The sequence below is a fragment of the Manis pentadactyla genome, chromosome X (assembly GCF_030020395.1).
Source record: "Manis pentadactyla isolate mManPen7 chromosome X, mManPen7.hap1, whole genome shotgun sequence".
NCBI lineage: Eukaryota > Metazoa > Chordata > Mammalia > Pholidota > Manidae > Manis > Manis pentadactyla.
In genome coordinates, this window is record NC_080038.1 from 5036977 (window position 1) to 5063161 (window position 26185).

A 26185-nucleotide genomic window follows, 5' to 3' on the forward strand; every position below is an offset into this window, starting at 1 on the left:
CGGGGACGCAGTCCTCCCGGGAGGCCACGGGGGAGGGGCTGGACGGGGCGCGGACTCTCACCCCCGGCACAGCGGGGGAGGGGCAGGCCCGGCGTCCCTAGCCTCCGCGGGGGAGGGGCCGGTCGGGCCGGTGGGGGAGGGGAGGGCGGGGCCGGGTGGGGGAGGGGAGGGCGGGGCCGTGGCCCCGGCCCGGGGGAGGGGCCGGCGGGGGCGGTGTCCCTGGCAGTCTTCCAGGCCGGGGTCGGTGCGCTGGCGGCCGCTCCACCAGGAGGTCACTGCCCGTGCCGGTTCCTCCCGCCGTCCCGCCCTCTCCCGCCGCCGCCGCCTCTCCCGCCCCGGCTCCCCCACTCCGCGCTCGAGAGCGAGGAGCCGCCAGCGCCCTCGGCCGCCATTCGGCTCCCGAAACTTTCCAGCGCCCGCGCCTCTGGGACTCGGGGGCGGCGCGCGGCTGGTCCGGGCGCCGGGCCCTGCTCGGCCGCGGCGCGGCCCTGCTCGGCGACGGCCGCGGTAGGGAGGGCGCAGCGCGGCGCCGCCGCCACAAGTTGCGCTGCTCGCGGAGAGGTGAGTGTCGGGCGCGGGGCGGGGGCGCAAACTTCTCCGGCGGGGGCGCCACTCCCTCCCCCGCGGGGCTGGCGGGAGGCTCTGGGAGCCCGCGCGCTCCGCCCGCCGCCGGGGCTCTGGAGGGGCCGGCCCCGAGCTGTTCCCCGGGCACGGGCTGGGGTGCGGCGCGCTCCCTGCAGGCTGAACAATACCCGAGGTGGCCGCTCCCCAAAGTGCCGGCGCGCCGGGGGGCGGGCGGAGGCCGGGGTGCGCCTTTGTTTGGGGAGGGGGAGGCGGCCGGCAAGTTTGGGGAAGCGCCGGCCGCGTCCCCCGGGCCCCTTTGTCTGCCGGTTCCGGGGCTGGCGGGGCGGACTTGCGCGGCCGCGGGATCTCCGTGGGGGAGGGGAGCCCATTCATCCCTGGCGCCGGACGGCCCACCCCGGACCGGGTGCAGGCGCGGCGGCGCGCTGGGAGCGAGTGGCGGGCCGGGCGGCCGCTCAGTTTCCGAGGCGCAGAAACTGCCAAGGAAGTCAGGAGCCCCTGGCCCAAGCATGGGCCCGGGCTGGGGCGACATCGGTGGGGGTGGGGAGCGCTCCTGGGCAGGCGGGGTCTTCAGAGAGCGGCCTGGGGGCGGTGCAGACCTGTTGCTCCCGGGCTCGCGGGAGGGGCGCCCCCAGGCCCCGATCCCGGTCCTGCACCCCGGGGCCTTACCCCCGGAGAAGCGGTGCACGGAACGGGGTGGGGGTGCGCCTTTGGGTGTCGCTGGTCGCCGGGCATGTGACAATTTGGGGTTGCCGTAGGCGTCGCCCGTGCGCGGTCAGGCCTCGGCCAGGCCCTGGTTGCAGGGCCTCACTTCTGCAGCCAACTGCACTGGAAATTACACAAAGTTAGAGACGTAGTTGCTTTTTTTTTTTTATTCCCCCTAGTTGGTGGTGATGTGGAGCAGAACCCGAAAAGGAACCAAACCCACCGTCTATTGCATCCCACCTGCTTCTGCTTTGCATTGTCACCTGTAGCCTGACCTGACGGGTTGTTACTCTCTTCTGACGCGCTGCCCGAGTCCCGAGTTTCACCTGGAAGGGGAGGAGCAGGACTAGAGCCGGGAGGGGGAGAGGAGCGCCCTGCTAAGGTGTTAAGCAGTGGCTTCAGTGTAGTTAATGGCTCTTGACGATTTTATCAAAAGTTCACACGTAGTTGTTCCTGGAGAACACGCGATTGGTTGGGTGAGTGTTGGGTATGGAACAATTAAGAAGTTATGATGACGCTTGTATTTTAAAGGATGTTAAAGTGTCCCCTGTGCTGCAGACAGTAGAAAACCACGCAGCCGGATAACAGGTGGTAAAAGTGGAAGTTCATCACTTGACCCACTTACTAAAATAGCCCCTTAAGGGGATTCCAGCCCTTAAGCAAGCACGCACCTGTGGAACCACAATGGAGATTTTTGGAGCTGTATTTAGTGGTGTGCACAACAGGGCGTGTGTTGCCAGGTCCCTTGGGGTTGACCTGTCCCTTCATCCAGGGCTTGGTCAGTTCAGGAATCATCAACCTGCTGGAGAACACACGTGGATCCCTAAATCTCTCAAAACTCACCCGTCCTGCAAGTTGGGGCATTTTAATGGGCCGGGCAGGAATGGTGCGCCCGTGTCCTGGCTGCTCTGGACTCTCACTGCTGCCTACAGGAGCTTGCTTTCTCATAGGTCCTGGTCTCTGGACCTGCCAGGATGGCTTGTTAGGGTTTCAGTGGGCTCCGTACAGCCGCCAGGATAGAGTCCTGAGGCCAACTCCATCTTGGCTGGGAAAGCAGCCTTTGTCCCCACCTGGCCTGACCTAGTGAAAGGGTCCACCCTCTCATGCTCTACCACTGATCTTGAAGGCCTGCAACTTTTCCGAGTGTCATTTTCTGTATGTGTAAAAATAAAAAGGGGAACTGAAGTCACGGTCCTCACTGGGTGGTATACCGCGATGGAAAGAGAGAATGTATGAGTTTTTTGGAAACTATAAAGCCACCTGTAAATTTTAGTTGTTGCTATTGGGTAAATGGAATAATTGTCTTTGTCTTACTCGAATGTCATGCACTGAGGATTTTGCAGGCACTTAATGCCCTGTGTGTAGCAACTACTATTTCCACTTTACTGAAGAGGACACTGACTTGCTAATATATAGGGAGGAAGGGGTTGTTTGACTCCCAAAGACTGGGTCTTAAGCTTGGTGTCATTTGCCTTCCTGTGTACCTGGTGTAAATTTTCCCATTTGGAGACAGAAGGTCTTTAAATCACACACACACACACACGTGCACAGACATGCTCCCTCTCTCTCAGAAGAAACTACATTGAAGTCTGTGTGTATATGTATGTACATATATATACAAGCGTATCTCAACAGAATCACAAAACATGGACCACAGTAGAGGGATTGTTTTCTTTTGTAGCTCCGTTGTCCAATATGGTAACCATTAGTCACATGGGTCTATTTAGATTTAAATTAATTAAAATTCAATAAAATGAGCAGTTCTGTTCTTTCAGTTGCGTTAGCTGTAATTCACATACTCAGTAGATGCATGTGGCTAGTGTCCGCCATCCTGGACAGCACAACACCTCAGAAGGTTCTTTCGGAGGACGCTGTTCTTAGTTACTGCAGTGAAATATTACCAAAACAATAATGAGAGTGTCCTTTTGTGGGGGGAGGGGAGTGGCCATGAAAATTTGAAGTAATTCACAGGAATACCTTTGGAAAAAAGACCCATTTCAGCCCGCGCCTGACCCAGGAAAGTAATTTCAGTGAACTGATTTCTAGCCTAAAATTGAGAGCGATGGTTTTCAGTTGAGGTGCTTTGGATCCGCTTTGACTTGGAAAACCAGAACTCCAAGCCGGAATCTCTCAAGGAGTGCTGAACCTTGGGGCAAGGTATTGAGTGGCAGTGTGCGTTAGTTTCTCCATCTGGAGAACGGTATGGCCGGTCCCCAAGTTGCCTGCTTAAGCGGCTTATGGTGACCCTCCCAAGCTGTCAGCATCCGCGGGGCCCCATGTGGGCGACTGAGAGGCTGTACCTGCTGTGTGGTAAACTCCTACCTCCAGCCTCCCACCCCCACCCTGAAGTTTAAGTCCTAAGAACTAGGGTTACTATTTCTTGAGGTCAAATTCTTCCATATTAAAGGCTGGTGAGGAATCCTTCCAGCATTCAAAATAGAGAATTTTTTCTCAAGTGGCTAAGTGCTGGCTGATTGCTGTATACCAGGTCCCTGAGTCAGGATGTTATTTTTAAACGTTACTTTGTTGATGTGTCTTTTGCAGAGTTCTTTGTATTTTTTATAGCAGTGGGTTAGAAATCTTGTTTGTAAATTTGGTTGGAGGGAAAACCCAAATTTCATGTCTGTCAGAGACGTGGATTCCCAGATACCCTTCTACCATTTGGCCTCATTTTTCCTTCCTCCCAGGACTTTGGTGCAACCGGTCACCCAAAGGATGTCCAAGACTACCTAACTTCCAGAGGCTGGAGGGGTACTTGCAGAGTGGGGCTGGGCCCAGAAAAGCCAACTCCTGTGGGTCCAGAGCATCAGGAATGCCAATTCTCAGTTACCTCTTGGGTAGGAGACCTCCTCAGCTCAGACCTGGGTGGCTCCCTTTCCTAGTTTTCCACTGGGGTGCCAGGATTCTGGGGCTCTGCACACACGGCATGCCAGGTGGAATCCCCAGCCGGACGACACAGGTAGTTGCCCTGCCGAGGGAGGTGACCCTGACTCAGCTGTGGTTTCCCAGTACCTTCCACTGCCCCTGTTTTTCACCTTAAAAAAAAAAAAAAGGTAATACCCTACATCCAATAAATTGTTAGTCTTGTACCACCATTTAAAAAATAGTTTCAATCAGGAAGCAAGACTAAAGTCATTTTGTAAACAATTTTTTTTGAGTTGGAAAGATAAATTTTTTTTTTTAATCATTATTTTTAGTCTGAAGGAAGTAACTGGCCTCTTGAGCAGAGATGGGGTGTGACTTTGTCCCTGGGGTCTTGACTTCCTGGCCTTCCCTTCCCTCCTCTCCGTCGTTTCCGTGGGGCCCCAGCAAATGGCCTGTGCTGGCCAGATTGGCAGAAAGGGACCCAATACAACCAAAATAAAAGCTGGCTCTGGGAAGGGACTGACAAAGTCAACATGTTCACAGAGGGCAGAGGGAGCCTCATCTGAGAACCGGAGTTTAAAACCACAAGGGAAAAATGCTATGCGTAAGAATTTGGTTCCCCAGCTGCCTACTTGATTGGAGATTGGGTGTGTTCATCAGGCAGGCCGCCTCCTAGGCTGTTCTGTACGTCCTCACCGCTGTCAAATTTTATTGGAAAGATTACAGTGTGAACTGGATGCCGTTAAAAAATTGAATGGCGACAAACTTAAAACAGAGGAGAGGATGTTTTCCCCTTAGAAAGGAAGTGGGGTGCTGTTTTGTTGTCTGCGTTTGCTCCTGGCAGACATGGGGCTGCAGCTTGAGGGAGTCCACAAGAGAAGTCTTAAAGAGATGAAGGTAGAGGGGGTGGGTGCTTATGAATTTTATCTTCCGCTTTGAACTCTAGAATCCTGCAGTCAACTAGTGGTTCTCGATTGGGGCAGTTTTGCCCAATACCGTCAACTAGCATTTGGCAACGTCTAGAGATACTTTTGATTGTCACAACCTTGTGGAGGGGGATGGTGGTGCTCCTGGGGTTGAGGGGCATCTGTGGCCCCTGCTAAAATGCACAGAAGTTTCCAGCACAGAGAATGATTTGGACCCAAATGCTGATGATGTCAATGTCAAGGTAGAGAAACCAATCCTGAATCATGCTGTCAAGTCTACAGTCCTTTTGGTTTTAAAACTCCTGTTCTCAGACTAGGCTCCCTCTGCCTTGTCTGGAGCAAGGTCCATGGCGCAGGTGGATGCCAAGACAAAAGTACACGTGCAATTCTGTGTTCTCAAGGCACAGTCCCGCTCTTTGGGGATGCATTAGGGCGAGAATTAGCATAGCGCCGACTGAGACAGTAGGAGTTTCAGGCACTCACAGGAGAAGGGAGGGAAGGAGGAGGTGGGGGCTGCCCAACCTTGAAGAAGGAATGGCGGCGAGGCTGGGGCGCTGGGGAGGGGCTGCTGTCACCTGAGCTCTGCCGCAGCGCAGGGTGTTCAGAGCCCAGGAGTTGAACAACCCCCTTCAGTGCCTTTTTTCCACCTCTTCCTCTTGGGGCTGTGGATATAGTCGCCGATGGACCAGGGCTTCCTTCCTTCTGGCCTGCTGCTTGGTGCTTTCGGCATTTCTCAGGGCCATGCAGCACCCGTCCTCATGTTCCTGTGGACGCCCTTCCCTGTGGAATGGCAGTTTTCCTGGAACTTGCGGTTACCCACTAGGTTGCAGGACTGCGGAGGGGCATGTGGGCGTCTGCAGAGCTCGGGCTGGCCTGGGGCTCCGCGCCTTCCTGCCAGCAGCCCAGTTAGCGGCTGTGCATGCAGCGGGTATGAACCTGCACGGTCTTGGCAATGGCCTCTTCAGCGGCACAAGGGCACCATTGGTGCCCAGGGTCTGATCCTGCTGTGTGCCCGGTTCCTGGCGCAGTGAACCCGGAGGAACTCCTGGTGCAGCCTGGGCGATGGCCACTGGGCCTCCTGGTGGGCAGGGGCGGATGACCGGCTCTGAGGGACCTGGGTTTGCAGCCCATGCACCACGCGCTTGTTGCATCTTTGAGCAAAGCAGCTCCCATTTCTCTTCTTGGTTTCCTCATGGAGGCAGAGAGGAAATGAAACAGTGAATTTCCCAGGCTCGGCGTATTAGAGGAGGTAGCATCCTGGGCACGCTTCGGGTCCGAGCTTAGATCTTCCTCTGCTTCCGAGGGTGGGAGTGGTGTGGAAATGTGTCTTTAGTAGTTTTGGGGCTTGCTTCCTTTTGTTAACGTTTTTTCCCTCTGAAGTCCGATGTGTATATACATAACTTTATAGATTACCATGTGATACAGTTGACTCTCTTCTCTTTCCCACTACAGTTTTGTGAATTTCAGCACAGGTGTAGATTTGTGTAGCCAGCTCATAATCGGGATTCAGAACATTTCTGTCCCCCCAGATGTGTCCGTGGTGCAGTTCCGCTGTGGCTGCTCCAGAGTAGCCCCTGCCCAGACCCTCACCTGGGGCACAGCCCATCAGCTCTGCCCTCCAGTGCTTGGTAATTCCATTTCAGCTCAGGATGGTGAGCCCCTCGCGTCTTCCAGTGCCTTCCAGATGTTTCTGACAACCCTGAGCTTTGTACATTTGCACGCTTGGGGCTGTGTGGTTTCTTCAAAACAGCAGGGTTTGCCCTGTGGGTATTATCCAAAGCAAGGAGGGAAAGCTTACGTTTCTTACAACTTGTAAGAAGCCATAGAGTTTTTTTAAGTAAGAGGCCATAGAGTTTTTTAAAGTAAGAAGCCATAGAGTTTTTAAAAAAAGTATCAGGTGTCTTCTTGGGGCTGCTAGAGATTTGTTCTTTTTTTTTATGCCAGTTAATTCTTTCTGCCAAATTAGTTGAAATGGAACATTTTTTGATGCACTCAGAGAGAATGTTTCCTGAACCTTTCTGTGCAGTACTGCTGAAAGATGTTTACTATGTGAGAGGTACCAGAAGGTTAAAGTCATGTTTTTAGTTTCTAAAAGAAGATGCACAGGTGGAGGCATTGCAGATTTCCCAGGGAGGGTCATACTCTGGATATAAAAAGGGCCAAAAATATCAAGTTGTATTTGCATTATTTTGTTGCAGAAGTAAAACAAATTCCTGTGTCTGTGCTTCTGTGGAATTGTTTACCTGCATTTTACTTTGGGATGTAATTCTGTCTGATAAGAGGTGGCATGTTTTCTAGCTGAATCCTGGACCCCATGTTTTGGCTTTAGCTACTGGTGTCCCGTCTTGGATGCTTGCCTGCTGGCATGAAGTGTTCTCACCTGTAGGGTGAAAGCGTGGATAAGAGGATCTTCAGTCTCCCCCAACCTCTTGTGAGCAGGATTTTAATTAGGGAAAGGGACGCCACTTGAATGTTGGGGAGGCTTTTTTTCCTCTAAGAGTGGTTAAGGATTGTCGTGGTTTTATGTTAACTAAAAGGTAAACTGGCAGTGATATATGTCCCATGCTTTGGCTGTTTTTTTTCACCCATGGTTAAAATAAGCAATATTTAACTCAAATGGATAACTAAGTTGCTTATTTTACTTAAAAAAGAAAATGAACAGCAGCCCAGCGACTGAGAAGACACGTTGGGCTGCTGGGGCTTCTGCATGATTCTTATGAGTGTTGTAGTTTCCCAGTCTCACGAGGGACCCTGTGAAATAAGCACTGAGAATGCTTAGGGCAGAATTCACAGTGTTCACTGTTGGAAAGGGTGTCTGCGTTGAATTCCTGTCATTTTTTCTGATCGTGGTGGATGTAGCTGGAATGCTAAAAAGAAAACACAAGCGTTTTCTTTGCTCTTCCTCGTAAAGGGGGCAGGGTGCAGGGGGAGATACTTGGAGCCTGGAACCTGGGCCCTAGAATATGACCCTAAATAGCCACCCCGAGCACTTTCTTTGGGGACCCTGGCCACCAATCCTCAGCAAGAATACAGACGCAAGTGGAGGTGAGGACCCCTACCCGGGCTGATCACCCAGTCTCCAAAAAATTGAAAACTTTCCTCAGCCCCTTGAGAACTGGTTACCCAGCATCATCCTCTCGGAGCAACGTTACAAAGACACAGTCCCCTTCTTGGAGAGCTTACTCATCATCATGAGGCCTTAGCGTGTGAACATCTGGTGTTCAGTTCTGCAAACTTCTCTATGTGTTTGAACGTCCCTGTCAATGGAATTTGGACAGAAGGAAGCTTACTGCGCGTGAAGCCATTTTATTTCTTAAGTCAGTGGTAACAAATGCTTTAAAATAGCAAGACCATGTAAGTCATCGTTAAAACTGGAGAAAAACTCGGTGCAACTGAGCAGCGACTTCTGTTTCTAGTGCGTTGTGGGGAATTCATAGTCTTAACCAGGACAGGCTGTGCTCCTCCGATTGTGCTCGTTGTCTTGACATCCATTTGAGGATGAGAAAGTGGAGTGGAAGTCTGTGTGATGCTATTGTGTTATACCAGTATGCAGACATAATTCCCAGCATCTACACAGGCACAGGTGGTGGCACCGTTCTGGGTTGTATTTGATAAAAGCTGCTGAGCAGAGAGTTGATGTCCATACCGTTTGCTTCATTTGGGGACTGAATTAAACTTGGGTCCCTGTCTTAGGTTCTTTACCCAGCAGAATCTTATGAGGCATTTTAATCCCACACAAGTTTAATGCCATCTCTGTGTTGGTAAAGACTCAAGTGTTTACACTGATCAACTTGTAGGTGGCGATTGCCAGTTCCTGACAGCCGCAGGTCGTCTGGGAGATACACGTTGGTGTAACACCTAATTTGATTATGAAAAAAATACCACATTGGGTTTGTATTTGTAAGACGCATGGGTGATTCCATGCCAATTTCCACAATTTCCAGGGATCTGTAGCATCAGACTTTAAGAGGCCTCACCAGAAGATACAACGTTGGAGGTACCTCACTGTGCAGGAGTTGATGGAACTAAGAATGATCTCACGTGTCTGGAACATGACAGAAATGATTGTGGATGAGGTGATAATAAGGGGAGAGGCTTGTGGACATCAGAGTTGCCTTATCAATTTCGAGGTCCTCTCTGATCAATTTCGCAAGCCTCCCAGGACATTTCCTTTAAACCAGTAGTGTCGGTATTTTGGTGGGCGGGCGGGGAGGGGGTGAGACCTGAAAGGCCTTGTCTTGGTTTTTAATTCCCAGAGTGGGGTCCCACATCAATTTTGTGTCCTGGCAGATGCACAGCGAGATTTATTGGCGTGCAGGAAGAAACTATTAAAATGTCTGCTTACCTTTTATCTAACACTTGTAAAGATCTGTTTTTGTGGTCTATGAAAAATGCATGTAATGTTAGTTCGGGGTTGTATCTGGGTAAAAAATTTGATAATTTGGGGGCACACGCTGAAAACTCTTTCACTGATTGGCGTATGCCATGGAAAAACATTTAGTGATCACAGATCAGGGCCCCAGAGGCAGGGAGGGGGCAATACTGAAGTTTCCAAATGCAAGTGGGGGATGCAGTGACTTTGCTCCCCTTCCCCTCTGGCTTCAGCTGTCAAGGTGTGTGTGCACACCAGTGCTGAGTGAGTGTGAGGTCTACCAGCTTGAAGATTGGACGTGGCGCCAGCGGTCTAGCTGTTAATGGTGTGAATTAGGGAAGAAGGCGCATGCAGTGTGGGGGTCCTGTGCCCATTTGGGTCTCCTGGATTTCGCGTGTCGAAGAAGCTGAGGCACTGTTTGTGTTTTAGAGCCGAATGACAGCATCTCGGTTGCAGGCACAGGTTGAACCTTTGGAGCAATGCTGTGCTTTTTAATAAGCATTTCATGACTCCGCAGTGTGTTCACCACCATTTCATTCTGTTTATAATTCAGCTGCTTTCAGTGATGGATGCCCTCGGGGCTCCTGAGATCCAGCTTTATGTTGAAGAAGAGGTTCCAATGTTAAAAGAGCGACCTGAGGTAGAGCAGGAACTGGGTTGTGGTAAAAGTCCTTGGGTGCCTCAGTCTGACTTTCTTTTTTTTTTCCAGAGACATATTTCATCTATCATGGTTGTTATTAAATAATTATTTTTTTGCATTTCACATGAGAGGTTTTTTTTTTTTTTTTGAAAAGCAAATTGTCGTTTTAGATGATGTTATATTACTGGTGTAACTCAGAGTAAATAAATACAAATATTGTGTTCACAATTCAGATCACATAATTGTGGACTGTGGAGGGAAGAAAAAGGACTCACCTCCAGACTTAAGGCCTTTTGTCGGAATTCATTGGCTGAAGGTTTGGTTTCCATGGGACTCCAAATGTCAAGTACAAGTAGTGTAGACCATCCTTTTGTGTGTTTGTTTAACCTGAAATGATTCATACTTAGCATCTGTTTTTGTGTGTAATTTTTGGTGTTTCCGTCAGTTTTTCCCTTTGCGAATATTGATTGAATCTGCCGCTGCGGAGACTAGCGGAGTGCATTCAAAAACCTACAGGTAACCATTCTCGTTCACTTCTGCATACCAACAGGGCACCTCATGCCACATGGCACTAACGCTGGGCAGGATCTGAGCCAACATTTGGTTTTTCCTTTGGTGAACTGCAGTAATTACCTTCCTTTTAGAAATAAAAATGACGGCTGCTCTTTCTGGCAATATTCAGAAGGCACCTACTGTCAAGAGGGAAGGAGAAATGGGAAGGAGAGTTGTTTACCTTCATACTGTGCACCTGTCTCTACTGTCCAGAGATAAAGAAGTGTGAGCCCCTACAGCAGAGTTCGGCATAATGAGTGTCTTGGGGAATGGACTTTATCTGCCCCTGCCCCCTGCCCCCTCTAAGGAGGAAGAGAAGTCACACAAAGTTAGCTAACTCCTTGAGTGGCATCCAGCACTTCACTTACTACTGCAAGCAGGGCAACCAGACACCCACGAATCCCTTCAGCTCTGCATAACCTCTTCAGCACCTCGGTGCTCATCTGTCTTTGTTGCTGAGTGACAGCACACAGGTATTCATTGATTATTTGCCAGCCACAGTAGCCTGTATAGTATTTCAGAGGTCTATCTCAGAGAATGGCCCTAAGCTGAGACTGTTCTTAGAAGCCCGCACCGTGGTAGATTCCATTTCCTAAATGCAAACCTTCCATACTCATGAAGTGCAGATATCTGTGTATAATTTCCGGGAATTTTAGGCAGAAGTGCAGGAAGTGGGAAGAGTGTAGGGGAAGGGGAATGGGAAGAGCAAGTGAGAAAAGCCGCCGGGACATTACATCTATGAGCACACTAACCTTCTAGACAGAATAGAAACACAAATTAGTCGATAGCGTTGTTGAAGCACCGTTTACATAATTTCTATCAGGCAAGGTAGTTAACTTCTCCTGAGGAAGATTGGGTTATTAAAATGAGCTATCTTCATTTTTCTGCAGAAATAAAAAATCAGTTGTATTTTGCATAATTGTATGTGAAGCTTTATAATTGGGAATGTGAAGTTAGCCAAATTATATAACCCTGGTTAATTACATTAGTATACTCAAACTAAATATAGAAAAAGATGAGCTAGCTCCCTCTGTGGAAATATCTCATTTTTATTTCCATCAGTACAATTCATGTCTACCCAATAGTTTCTAGCTATGTTTTGTGATTATTTTGGTCATCCTGGATGTGTTTTCAGCAAAGTTAGTTGAAACCAGACGATGTTTTCATTGTTTCCCAGTTCATGTTTGAATGTAAAATGGCACACAGAATAAGCTGTCCTTTGTGAATTTAAGTTTTCTCGGGGCTCTGTATATTGTATGCCTGGCACAATAGAGAAATAAGCGAGGGGTCCCATTTTTTCTGCCTGATGTTTGCTTTAAGGGCAGATTGACTATCTAAAGTAAATGTTCAGCCTTCTTTAATTTCCTGTGCTGTTTGGTTTCCATTGAATGTTCTATATTTGGACAACAAATGCATTTTTCAATATGGGTTTCTGATGGCCCAGATGGTCATGGGAGTGGAATTTCTCTCTGTCCCTACCACCGGGTTGGGCAGTTGGTAGTATTTGGGATTCTGTAGCTCATAGGATTGAGTTGGACACACTATAGAGTCAGGTTGAGCTGTCATTCCTTCTACAAGCAATGTATTTTGCTTTCCCTTGGGATTACTGTTAGATGTCTGCTTGCGATGTTTAATTGAAACAGAACTCTAAACTTGACTTAAAATCCAGTTGATTTCCCAAAACAACTTTACTGAGGTATAAATTACTTAGCGTAAATATCACCTGTGCCTACAAATGCAGTGATTTTTAGTAAATTTACCAAGTTGTACAGCCATCATCATAATCTGGTTTTGTAACATTTTCCTTTCTGAGTAAGGTAATTTGAGTCCATTTGCCATGAATCCCTGCCCCTATCTCCCAGCACAGGCAGCCGATCTTCCTGTGTTACATTTCCCTTTTCTCAGAACAAGTGCCTCTGCTTGGCTGAGATGCTGGATGGTGAGAGTCAGTTGAGTGAACCTTCCCTACCCACTCCCCAGGTGAGGGACAAGGGGGGACTGGGGAGGAGAATAAGCATCTTGCCTCAGTTTCCTTCCCTGTAAAATCAGGATAGTGATGGAATTCTTGCAGCTCTCAATGTGGAAATGTGTGGGAAGCAATTAGCTCAGGATCTGGAGGAGCTCATGGGGTAGGGTCGTGTTAAGAGTGGAAAATCATGCATAACAGGCCAGTTGGACAGGTGATGGGCATGGGAAGGGAGTTACTTATACAGTAATGGGGCTCAGACCCAGGGACCCCAGGACACTACCGCAGGGCAGCCACTCCATTGTGCTTCCACCTGCCATTCATCTTGAAACACTACTTGTTTCTTTCATGGCACTAAATGTTATGCTGGGAGGGAAAGTTGATCTTGCCGTGGGATATTATACCTTAGCTCCGTGTTCCCCACCCCTACCCCAGGGCAGTGTTTCTTCCAGGGACACTAGAAGTGTCTGGAGACATTTCTGGTTGTTACACAAGGGCATTGAGTGCCACTGGCATCTAGTGAGTGGAAGCCAGGGATGTCTCCAAACGCCCCGCCGTGCAGAGGGTGCCTGCAGCCCTGCCTCCCATATGCCAACAGCCGGTTCTCTGGTCCAGCCCAGGGGGTCAGGATGCAGATGGAGGTGAAGAAACCCTGCCTCCGTAGCTTTGCATTTAGGGCGTTCTACATGAGATACCTAGATCTTCCCTCTAGACTTCCTGAAGTTGAAGGACTGAAAATTCCACTGGGCTTAGAGAAGGGCAGGCATCACTCAGCCTTCATACATTGCAGGGAAGTAAGGATTTCTCTAAAGCAAAGGATAAACAAGATTCTGAGAGCTAACTTCAGTGGGGAAAAAGGTACTTCAACCCCTTTAGAGGTATTCGTTTATAAATAAACAATGGCATGACAATTAGAGAAATCTAGGGCCGCCGGTTGGCTTTGATCTGGACACACGTTTCATTCCTGTCTGTTCCCCTAAGGGGAACAGGAAGAAGGGGGCAGGATCCTGGCCCTGCATGAAGACTCTGAAAATGGGACTGTAAATGGAAGGGGCTGCTTCCAGCAGGTCACCTTGTCATGGGTAGTGTTTCTAGGCTGGCGGAGGGCGTGGCTTCCTGGGGCCTAACACTGCTTGTGTGCCTAGGGGGCCTCTGCCTAGGGGCGTCTCGGCTTCTGTGGCATGTTTGGTTGCTCCCTGTGTGCAGTCCTGGCCAGGCCTCCATCAGCACCCTGGCTGCACCCCCTCCTCTTTGCCGGCTGCATTTCGTTTCTGTGGACCCATCTGCCTTTGAGTCCCCTGAGAAGCTCGGGCCCCCGGCCTCCGCCTTCTCCATCTCCCATCTCCCTGCCAGAGCTGCCCTCCCTCTGGGGCTGAGTTTCTTTTTCTACCTTGGGTTCCTCCCTGCCTCTCTTCCAAAATGCAGAATCTCTCCTTTGAACAGATAACTGGATTCAGTTGTTTCTTTTGCCTGTTCTAAGCTCTGCTTACTTCCCAGGTAACATATGTACACGTGAGAACACCCTGCTTCCCCTGCATTCTGGCCCTGGGAGCTCAGCTGCTTGCTCCCCCGTCCCTCAAGAATAACCAGTATGGACAGGCCGGAGTGACAGGTTGGATCTGTGCCTAGCCTGTTCACCTGTCCCCGTACAAGTGTGCAGTCTTGTGTTTTTATCTACACGGAATCTTATTGTACTTGTTCGCTCCACCTGCTCGGTCTCTTTCCATGACTTTATTAAGGCAGAATTGAAGTGCGGTAAACTGGGCGCATATAAAGTGTGCAGGTTAATCAGTTTTCTCCTGTTCACTTCGTTGTGGTGTTGCCTTTACAGACACATATATATCACCGTAAACATTTCCATCACATTCAGATCCCCTTGTGCCTTTCTGAAATCTCTCTCTGCCTCTTTCCACCCCTGCCTCTCGGTAAGTTTTGGTTTCTGTTACTCGATGGCTTAGTTTGCATTTTCTGATATTTTATATCATCGAAATCACACAGTCTGTCCTCATTATTGTGCTTGGCCTTGTTCACGCAGCACCATGATTTGGGGCTTTGTGCTGTGGTCTGTGTGATGAATTCATTCCTTTTTATAGCTGGGTTGGATTCCGTCGGATACAGGTGCACCACAGTTTGTTTATGCATTCGCCAGTGGTTGGACATTTGGGGTGTTTCCATTTTTTGACTGTTTTGTACTAGGATGAATAATGATGCTATAAATATTTTTGTGGCTGTATCAGTGGTTCTCAGACTTCCAAGGGCCAGAACCCCACCCCCACCCCCACCGCGACCCCCTCTGAGAGCTTGTGAAAGGACACATCCCCAGGTCCCTTCCCAGGAGTTTTGATTTGGTAAATCAAGGGTGGAGCCCAAGATTTTGCATTTCCAGCGAGTTTCTCGCTGATGCTGACGCTCCTGACTGAAGGACCACACACACTTGGGGGGTCACTCCTTAGAGGAAGTCTTTATAAATTATGATTGCTGCTCCTTTCTTGTTTGTTCCGAGTATTTCTCTAGATTGTTCGTTGTGTTGTGATGTCCCTTGACTTTTAATCACCAAGCTTCCCATTTTTGTACGGTTTCATGTTAGTCTTTTCCTTTGTGTTTCTGGGTTTGGCTTACAGGGCTGATACCAAGAATAACTCATGGGAGGTGGGTCAGGGTGCTGATGTCACCAAAACCCCATGATACCCCCACCCAGGAACCTGCCCTCATCGGATTGTTCTGGACCTAACGTGTGCTTTCTCACCTTCTGGGGGCAGTGGCTGAGCGGTGCGCTCAGGACACCCAGCATGTGGGGCTGGCTTGGACCCAGCCTGTGCTAGGGGCTCCAGGCACTGATGTCCCCTGGCATTTCAGGGCGAAGCATAGCTGCTCAAGGGAAAGAAAGGCTATCCTCTGCACATCCCACCCCTCCCACCTACAACAGCTCCTCTCGTAACAATCGTATTTTATTTTCCATCCGTGTTTTGTTTTAGTTTGCTTTTCAGGTGTCTACTCTGAGTCAACTAATGTGGAGCAGAAGACATTATCAGTAGCTGTTTACTACCATAGCCAAGTGTTTGTTATGATGAATTTTCTTGGTGGTGTGGGGGGAAGATATGCCTTTTATTTTAGAAAGCAGTTTTAAATGATTGCAAACTATCCTTTTTGCAAAAGTATCTTCCCAAATTTGATCAGGAGCCCAGGTCTTCCCACCCGGCTCCTGAGTCTGCGCCACGTGCTGCCTGGGGTCCCGCCTCATCTTTTGTCGCGGTTGTCCGCTCACTCATTTCATTGCCGAGTCTACTCAGGAGGCCCTGTGGAGTGGGTGTTGGGCAGGAATCCAGGTTTTTCAACTAGACTCATCTCCTTGGAATAGTTACATTTTTAAAAATTTGCAGTGACTTGTAATCATTGGCTAATATCTTAGTTTTTCCTTCTTCTGCTTTTTAATATGACAGTTTTGTTGAGATACTATCCGCATCCCATGCCACTCACCTGTATAAAGTATATAATTCGGTAGTTTCTGGTGTATTTTCAGAATTGTGAAATCATCACCACCATCTTATTCTAGAACATTTTCATCATCCCCCAGAGAAACCCTGAACCGGTTAAGCCAACCCTCCCATGGTACTAATGTGCCCTGGGCCTGACAACCACACAAGTACCATCTTTTTCTGTGGATGTACCTGTTCTGATGTTTCCTGTGAGCGGAATCATGCAGTATGTGGTCTTTTGCCTCTGGCCTCTTCCATGGAATATTGTTGAGTTTTGTCCAGTTTTAGCATGTGTTGATCCTCTTGGTAGACGTTGCGTGGAGACTCTGGGGAGGCCCGGAGGGCTGGAATAAGGGGTGGAGAGCAAGGTACAGAAATGTTGCAGGATGGGTAAACCAGCCCCTGCGGGCTGTTCCTCTCTCACGTCCTGTCTGGCGTCAACTCTCGTCTCCTTCCTTCTCTTTTGCCTAAACATCAACATAGGAAACCACTTTGGTCAATTAAAGCTGCACCTGCTGGCCCCTTTTGATGTGCTGCCTTTCTGGGTGGGGTTTTAGGTGACCCTTTTTCCGGATAAGACCTGGGAAGCTTGAATTTCCCAAGGAGGTTTTGTGAAGCTCCTTCCAGCACTGAGCTGAGATTCCAACCAGCTAGACTTGGCTTCTTTCTGCAGCTGACCTGAAACCCTTACACGCACCATAACAGAATCATAGAGCTGTTTGCATTTCTCAGTTGTCAAGCCCTTTGTCAGTGTAGGAGTATAATTGCCATTCTGGGGTAGAGAATATGAGGCTGACTGTCTCAGCCCATCCATGGGCCACAACTCTTTGGGTTTCTGTTCCCGCAGCAGCGGGCTTAATGTAAGGTCATGTGCATTTTCCTGCTAGGTCTCCTTTTAACTGACTATATTAGCTTTCTGTCTAATGCTGCAGTGACAAATGACCGCAGACTCACTGGCTTGAATGACATACATTATTGTCTTATTACAGTTTTAGAGGTCAGAGGTCTGAAATGGGTCTCATTGTGCTAAAATCAAGATGTCAGCCAGAGCTGCATTCTGACCTCAGGCCCTTGGGGAGAATCCATTTCCTTGCCTTTTCCAGCTTCCAGAGGCTGCCTGCAAGTCCTTGGCTTGTGGCCCCTTCCCCATCTGGAAGGCTCTGCAGTGTGGCATCTCTGACCGTGCCTCCTGGTCCCATGTCCCTCTGACCAGAGCCTGGGAAGATTCCCCACATGCAGTGACACTGGGCCCCTGCAGACAGGCTGGGGTATCTCCCCTCCTCAGCACCCTACTGCGTCACATCTGCACACTCTTGCCACACGGGGTGTCACCTCATAGGTCCCAGGGGTTAGGGCATGGGCCTCTCTGGGGCCTTATTCTCCTGTCTACATGGACAGTCTTCAAGGGGAGATTTATGTCCTTTCTTTCTGTCTCACTTTGTTCCTCGGAAGCTTGCAAGATTCATGTATTATTTAATATTTGCTGTTTGACTCTTGAATAATTCAGAAGTCAGGGTGCCATGGAGCCATTTGGTTTGTATCCCTGCCTTTCCCTGAGGGTGCTGCCCACTCAGTCTTGATTTACCTGTAAACACAGCCTGGAGTTGTGTTCTGTCTTGGAAAGACCCAGGGTGGGGGAGCTGCTGAATATCTTACTGTGCCCGGCACTGCCCCCCACAAGAAAGTCCCCAGCAGTGGGTGTCGGGGGCACGTTGATGTGAGGCCAGTTGCTGGAAGCCGAGGAGCCCTGCACAGTCAGGCAATTTCCAGGTGATTCTTACGTACTTTGAAATTTGAGAGCCACGTCTTGGAGAACTGTTCCAGCTGGGGAGGGGACTCCGATCCTTTTCCTGCAAAGACATGCAGACCTACTGAGGAGAGGTGAGTGTTTAATATCTCACAGGTGGTATAGAGGCAATTTAAACTCCAGAGGGTGGTGGCTACGTCTCCATGATATCTGTGACTTTTCATCATTTGCTCTGTGCTGTATTAGTTCTTTAAGTTTTATTAATTCTTTACTACTGCTCCACCTAGTAAATGGACCATTTATTTGGTGTTGAAAGATCTGTTTTTTATTAGGAGATTTCCATTATGAGCTTAATTTTTTTTTCTCCAGGTGGCCTTTTGCCAACTCTTTCCATTATGCACGTACTTTCATTTTCCCCACCAGCAAGATTGCAGGTTCCTCATAGCAAAGACCATGCTTTAAATTTCCTTTCTGTTCTGCACTATAGTGAGCATATGGTAATTATCAGACAGTTGCTCATGGTATTCACTGCAATGCAAGTTGCTCTCTGCGGTTAAGGTCATTTGTCAAGTCTCCGTGCACCCGCCTTTTATACCTACCTATAAATCCCATCTCCAGTCTTTAGGGGCGGATGGTGACTGCATTGATGCTCACTTGCTCTTTGTGGCAGAAAGAAAGCTTTGACTTCTTTAGAAGACAGCTGTGTCATTGAGGGTGGACAGCCTCCTCATTCCTCCTCCTACACCCCTGTTGTTTTATTTTGGTGATTGCAGTGTTTGAGGTGTGAAAAAGAAAATCCAGAATTGCTCACTGGCAGGACAAGCAAAGTATGAAGCAGTGAGTTAAAACGTTTTCAATCCTCACCTCTGAACTGTGTTTTGTGCCCAGCAAGGCAACAGGGATTTTCTTTTAAAAAACTTCACTCTAGAGCATGCTGTTTGCCACCTAGAATTTGCTATGATCATATCAGCCAAGCATCACTTCTTGGGGCTACCAGCAAGTTGTGGAAATAACTTTGTGAGAAACTTCTTTTCGGTTGCATAATGTTCACTGAAATGGTTGTGTGTCGGTGTATCTGTGGTACACTGCTTGTGAGAGCAACACTTTTGTTCTTCGCGAGTCCCCATGTAGAAAAACATGTACTGGCTCATGGGATTCAGGGAGGGGGCAGGGTCCATGGGGTCCAGCGCCATCCTTCAGCTGCTCTTTTTTTCCTTTTTGTCTTTTACTCATTGAAATATAAGTGACCTGTAAGATTGTTTTAGTTTCAGGGGTACAACATAATCTGAAACATGTATACATTGTGAAATGATCAGTGTTGCTGAAGGCTGTCCCTACACATAGTTACAGAGCTTGTTTTTCTTGTGATGAGGACTTTACAGATCTACATTCGTAGCAATGCCTAAATATTGATCATAGGATTATTAACTGCAGTCAGCACGCTGTACGTGACGTGCCCGGGATGTACCTGTTTATTGCCGGAAGCTTGCACCATTTGGCCCCCTTCACGCTTTCATCTACCCTGCCCGCTGCCATCCTGCCTCTGGCCACCACCTTCTGTTCCATGGGCAGCCGAAACTTCTGTTTTTTACCAACTTGTTGCGTTTCTTCTCCTCCGCCGTTAGGACATCAAGTTGGTGTGTCTGACAAGCAGATGACCTAGAAATCAGACTTCTCTTCCCATTCTGCATGCCTGTATCAAGACATTTTGAGTGTTTATTCCTGTCCCACAAGAAGGGCACTAACATGATTGATGTTTACAGAGGACAGAGTGCTGCTGAGATTTATGTGTGTGTGTGTGTGTATGAGAGAGTGAGTGAGTGAGTGTACGTGTGCGTGTAGAGGGGAGAAAGGAGCAGAATGGTGAGACCATTTGGAGTGCCGGGAATATGTTAGGAATGTGCTCTCGTGGGCCAACTTTTTGGCAATAGGCTGGGTTTCTGACCTGTGGCTCAGACAGGGTGATCGAGGGAGATCGCAGTGCTCATTCACCTCCATCCTGTGCCGCTTATTGGTGCCACAAGGCAGGGTTTCAACGCCACTTTCCAGAATACACTCTAGGAACTCTTCGTGCCTGATGGAGGTGATATTTTTCCGCCTGGCTCAGTGTGTTCTAAGGAAGTAGGAACTAGCATTATCAGATGAGTAGTCTTCCTGTCCTTCGATGACCTCATCCTTTATCAGTGGTGAGAGGCCCGTGATTGCCCTGCGGGCTCTAATACCTGGCAGGCACCTGTCCTCCCCATCTACTTGTAAACCATGGAATGGGAAATGAGGACTTTTGGAGATAAATTGATTCTCCTGTCTGGAGATTGGGGTTATTTGAGCCAATGAAAGTCAGTTCCAGAGCTCATCTGTGATATGATCGAAGAATTAAAGAAGGCCCATGTAATTGAAGGTTATCATTTTGGGGGTGGGGAGAAGTCCAGTATGCAGACTGATGTTTCCCTAGAACCCTCAAATGGGAGCAGAATTACTGAAGGTTAGTCTTTCTGCTGTTGTTAATCACCCATGCAACAGAGGCTCTGAGAGAATCAAGGAACCATCCCGTTTCATCTTGTCATCTGAGGGCTTGTCAATTTGCAGGACTGTCCATGGGCCCGAGTTTGAATTGGTGGCACCGTGGGGGTTACTTTGCTGCTCACAGTGGTAAAAATTGCATGTGATACAATCCAGTGGCTGGAAAGCTGTCTTTGGGGTCTTGCCTTTTGGCTTCATCTTCTCTTGTCATTATATTCACTGGAACTTCTAGTGACTGAACTGCCCTGAACAGGAACCAGAAGAGGCCTGGCTTCCAGCAAATTCCATTCTGTAGCGCTGTCTCCTAGTGAGGTCAGAGAGCATTTTTTGGTGCACTAGGTGGCTACGACAGAATTAAAGGCCCATTTGGACCCTCTCAGAGAAGATCCAGCTCAGACACTTAGTGTAAACAGAAGTGGAGCATACATTTGCCCGGATATCCTTATCTCATTACCTTAGTTCTCCATGCTTAGATGCACAGGCTGGTAGCACTGCGGCAGGTATTACAGGTAGAGGGATTTTTGTTTCCTTCTGTCCCTGAAAAGTCCTTGGAGAATCAATGCAGAGACTATGCAACTCTTTTTTTTTCTTAAAGCATAAAACAAACAAAAAGTTAATTTTTTTGTATTACTAAGATACTTATCTTGAGAGCCATCATTGAAAATGGGTAATCTTTGGCAAATTTACATAGGCCTTGGTACATTTTAAATTACTTCCTGCTTCGTATGGTTGGTCCTTTTAAAATTAGCTTAGAAAAATGCTCCAGGACAGCAGATGCGTTCAGCTGGGGTTCGCTGTTAGGATGTGTCCAATCGCAAAAGCAGTGTCCACTTTTAGCCCTTATGTTTGCTGTTTGCTTTCATGGAAACGTTTCCACATCTGGTCTTACAGGAGTTGTAAAACAGGAAGAAACAGGGAGCAGACAGTGTTTCATAACCAGCTTTGGTTTCTTGCCCTGAATACTGCATGTTTGCCCTCCACATCCCACTTGGAAAATGGAGACACAGTCCACGCTCCTCCAGAGAGGTTCTGAGTCATGGCGATTGGTGCCACCGCTGGGCATGTGACAGATGGGCTCCAGAGGCAGTGGCCTACAGGGAAGGATTGATCTCTGGGCACCCTTGTCTGTATTTTTGTTCTCCTTGGGCCTGGCTGGTTCCTTTCGTAGCTGCCCTTAATTTTTATTTGAACCAAATCTCACCCATGAGCAGGGCCGTGGGCAGGGTCCTCCCTGGGACCTGGCTTAGCTAGCTCTGGTGGGCGGCAGCGATGAGAAAGAAATGGGGACGGGAGAGCGGGGCCAGGGGCATGTCAGTGCATAGAGGGCTGTCTGGAATATGAGCCGACGGTAAGATGATGTTGGGGCTTTTGTAGGTTGAATGGAGCTGATGCTGATGGCTGCGTGCAGGTAGTTATGACCAGTTGGTTCTTGTTAGGTTCTGTACAGTTGCTGAGACTTCATAGAAACTTTGCCCCCAGGTGACATACAGGGCTTGGTTCCTGTGGGCCTCTGGTCACAGCTATTCATGAACCAGTCAGTAATGTTTTGCGTATCTTTCTGTTTAAGGACACCTGACTGGGTGTGCCTCTTTTTGAGTCCTCCCCATGCATCTCGGAGCCCAGAGCTGTTACTCCTGCCTGAAGGAGGCGTTTTCAGAGTGAGGCATGTCCCCGCCTTCTGGCCCTTAGCAGGCAGCACTTCAGTGCCGTGCTTGGGGGCCGTTCTGAACAGACATCACCTATGAAAAGCACAGAAATGTGAAGATCGTGGCACTGAGTAGACCACTGGAAGGACACATGTTTACAGTGTGAGCTGAGACCAGAAGGCACAGTGTGTTGCCTCATTCAGCCTCAGCTGCGAACAGCCCCACTTTTTCTCCGTTTTGCGAGCGTCCTTATAGGACTGTAAAGCGCTGTGGCTCTTGGTTTGGAGGTTACAGATGAATGTTAGCTGGTAGGCAAGCTCACAGATGCAAAGTGTGTATTCCCTGTGCATTAGTTTTATGCGTATAAACATTTATATCTTGAAAGAGATTCTAACAACGTGGAAGCAACACTTGCATACAGAGATGAAGTGTTTCAGTGGAGGAGAAACCCGTGGAAGATAAACAGGGGGCAGGGTTGAGTGGGAAAAGCCTCAAGACCTCAAAGCCTAGCTGGTACAGTTTGGGCTGGCCAGCCAGTGAGCTCTGGAGCCGAGATTGTACTGTTGTAGGAGAGAAACGGCCTTGCTCAGCCATGGGGCTGCTTGGGAAGAGCATAACGGGACCAGATTGGCAGATTCTTTCATTCTTGAAAGGAGGTTTGAGCTTTGCACCTGCGCTTGGCCACAGTTGGAAACCAGACTTTTGATTTCAGCTTTATATATAAAAAAATTATTTTGTACCTATGTTAGAATAACCTGAACTATGTTGCTGGTTTTGATCAGAAGTTGCCAGATAACTAGTTTGACCCAACAGAAGCTCTTCACGACCCAAGGATGGTGTTTGAAATGAGGCTCTCCCTGGTGTGGTAGGTACGTGCTTGTTGAGGAACGCCACAGCTCTTGTCTGAAACATGATTTGGTGCACCATGGAAGCCAGTCAGTGGCACTGCGGCTCACTCACGGTTCTTGGTGTTATCAGGGTGGCCCCCTCCCCTAGTTAGGAGAACCAAGGAAATGGTTTGAAAAGCCCATTTAAAAAGCGGTTGAGTTTAAGAGTATGTGTTGTAGATGTGTCTGTATTTAAGGTTGTTTTAGTCCTTGAAGATGAGCTTTCTGTGGGTAGCTCCCTTTCCCATCAGGTTTGGTGGGTTGCATGCTGAAGCTCTGTGTTCAGTTCCGTTACTGAGCAAACGTTTGCAGGACAAGCAGCAAGCCTGTGATCCCCCTGCCCCGCTTCTGAAATGATTGGTGGAACATGCAACCTGCAGCATATAAGGTTAACTTCTCAACATGGACTTAAAACCAAGTACTTGCGGTTCATTTCATTAACAGTATCTAAGCGATAGAAGATGGGCCGCTTCTGATGGTGACGGAGTTTTTAAAAATGAAAGGGAGGTGCTTTGTTCTTACTAGAGTTCACATAGATACTTTCTCCAAGCAATTTGCTCTCTTCTGTCTCAGGTGACATAAAGTCTGAGGCCCATTCTTTAAGAGACATTTCCCTTTACCTGCGTTTGTGCGTATGGTCCGTGCTCTTGAGCTAGTCATCACCAAGGTTACGCAAGGCTGAGTTGTAGCTTGGAGGGGAGCGTGGCGCAGCTCAGTCAGAGGGTGTTAGGAAGAGCAGCTTAAAAGGTTTGGCCCTGCCTGCGGTAATTTGGGGCAGGGTTTGAGAAACAGGGTCGTTTGCCCGACGTTGCTGTTCTCCGAAATTGTTCACGTTCTGGCAGGAGGAGGCCCCAGCCTGGCTGTGAGTGCCAGAAGCTCCCAGCAGCTGCTCTTCTTTCAGTTAATACATATTTGATTGGTAGAATAGATGGGGTGTTTGGATGTACGCTTATGACAACGGAAACACTGAAAATAAAAGAATTGTCCTAAAAGAACTTGTTACTGATCACTCATTTTTTAAATCGTGCCTCGTTAGAAGTGTCTGTGGTCCTGTGTTCTCTGTTCATCTGCAATGCTGATAGATGACCCATTGACTTCCCGTAGACCCCAAAGATTAGGGAGGTGGAGCACGCTGATTATGGGAACCCAGGCTGGGTGGAGGTGATGTGTAAGGGTGGCACTTCCTTGTGGCTCATAGTTTACACCACGGGATGAATCCTTTTTGATGCTCTTGTGAATGGTATTTTCTTAATTCTGTTTTCAGGTGGTAGTATTTGCAGAACATTACATTTTAATACAGTAAAAGGCCTTTATTCTTGCTCGTCAAAGAAAGAGGTTTTCCCCGGCTCACGCCTGTTTGTTGCAGTTAGCTTCTATTGATTAGGGAGACCTTTATAGGGCTCGCTTACATCCCTTGGGTTTGCAATTTGCAATTCTCCAAAGCACCCGGAAGATGCTCCTGTAACAGAGACTGCTAGGTTTTCAAAAATTCATTTAATTTTTTTTATTTTAGATCATTTATTTTGGTTAGCGAACGACTCACAAGAAGTCCACAGAAGAATGCTGGAGTCCTCTGTGCTCTCACCCCGCTTCCTCCAACGGCAGCATCTTCCATAACCTTAGAGGTGGCGGCACTAACCCATCCTTGGCCCTTACAGGGAGGTCACCAGTCTCTGCATGTACTCACCTCTGAGTTCCATTTTAGAGATCAGCATAAGGAATAGTGTCTCTTTCAAAACTTAAACACAACTCAAATGGAGCAGGAGGGGACGGCATGAGTGGGGCCGTCAACAAACCCCAGCGAGGGTCTCCTGGGTTTACTTCCTTGACTGCCAGGGTGGATGGAGTAGGCGATGGCCTCCCAGGAAGGCAGGAGATGCCTCCTGTGGCTGCAAACTGGGTCTGTGCACTGCCTGTGCCGTGGATGGGGCACACTCCTTTGTGTTGAAACAAGACAAACCGCTTCCCCTCTTAAGCTCCAGGCAGACTGAGGGAGAGGATAATGGGAGGGAAAAACCCAGTGCATCAAACCTGAAATCATTGACCCGGGATTCATCTACTTTAATCAGTTCACATATTCCTTATTTTGTAAATGGATGGAACAACCTCTTTTTCCCCCCATCTAGTGATGGTAGTTTGGTGTTTGGTGCCATCTACCCTATTTAGACCCACTTTGGAATTTCCTTCTGTACCCGGGCAGTTTGCCACCTGTCTTGCTGGGAGGGTGGAGATGTGAACTGATCTAACCATGGATCCGACTCTCCCTTCCCTGGAATGTGGCGCAGAGTGATTTTCTTTCCTGCCTCTCTCGGTGAAGGTAGTGAGATTGGAAATGGTTAATGACAGTCCTGAAGCCCCCCAGAGCTATATAATGCTCCGTGTGGGGGAGGAGATGGCAGCTCTTTATCTCCATAAGCCACATAGCCCTGTGTCCCCCGTCCAGGGTTTGGGACACGAGCTGGTCAGGAGCTGAGTGCAGCAGCGTTTGGCCTGGGGATTGAGACGTTCTGAGGAGTGAGGCATGGAATGCAACTGCAGGCACCTTTGTGACTTGTAGAAACCGGAGTGGGCTCGTTTCCCGGCTGGCACAGATGAGATTACTGTGAGACTGGGGAGTTCCCGGTGAAGGTCCGCGATGCCAAGGAGGCTGTCAGACGTTTATAGAGCTTGGGGGCTAAATAGAAAAGGGTTGGACAGACAAATCCATTGAAACAGAACGTGGATTAGCGGCTGCTTAGGTCTCGGGGTCTGGGGCGGGACGTGGATAAGTGACTGCTAGATGGGGTACAGAGCTCCGTCTGGGGATAATTAAAATGTTCCACAGTTGGTTGTGCTGACGATGGTGGGCCGACTCTGAATATGCCAAAAGCCATTGCATCAGACACTTCTGACGGGGGAACTGGATGGCATGCAATGTCCATCTCAGAGCTTCATAAAGTGCTCAGATCACTGCTTTTGAACTTTCCAGCATGCTCTTGATACCTCCTGTGATCCCATGTGGTTGAAGTTCCTCATGCCTGGATGCGGTGTAACTTTCAGGGTGGAGAGAGCAATTGCAGAGTGATCAGTACCAGAACCTGTCCCTGCCTGTGATCTCCATGGCGCCACAGCCAGGAACCAGGCGTCCACAGTGAGCCGTGAAAGCGTGGCTGATATCAGAGGAAGTGGGGTGCCATCACCTGTGTATTTATATTTTCTTTTCTCTCCCATCTCCTTTGCCCCTCCCCCTCCCCCAAACAAACAAAAAACAGAAAGCAAGAGGCTCGAGGCACATGCTCCAGGCCTTGAGAAGAACAGAACA

At 48.8% G+C, this 26185-nt stretch overlaps 1 protein-coding gene across 1 annotated transcript in view; it reads left to right on the forward strand.

Moving 5' to 3' along the window:
* The first annotated feature begins 243 nt into the window (after positions 1-243).
* TBL1X (transducin beta like 1 X-linked) overlaps positions 244-26185 on the forward strand; it is a 215009-nt gene continuing 189067 nt past the window's right edge. Inside the window, 1 exon segment of the mRNA XM_057495786.1 lies at positions 244-561. The gene's annotated coding sequence lies outside the window, so the exon portion shown is untranslated.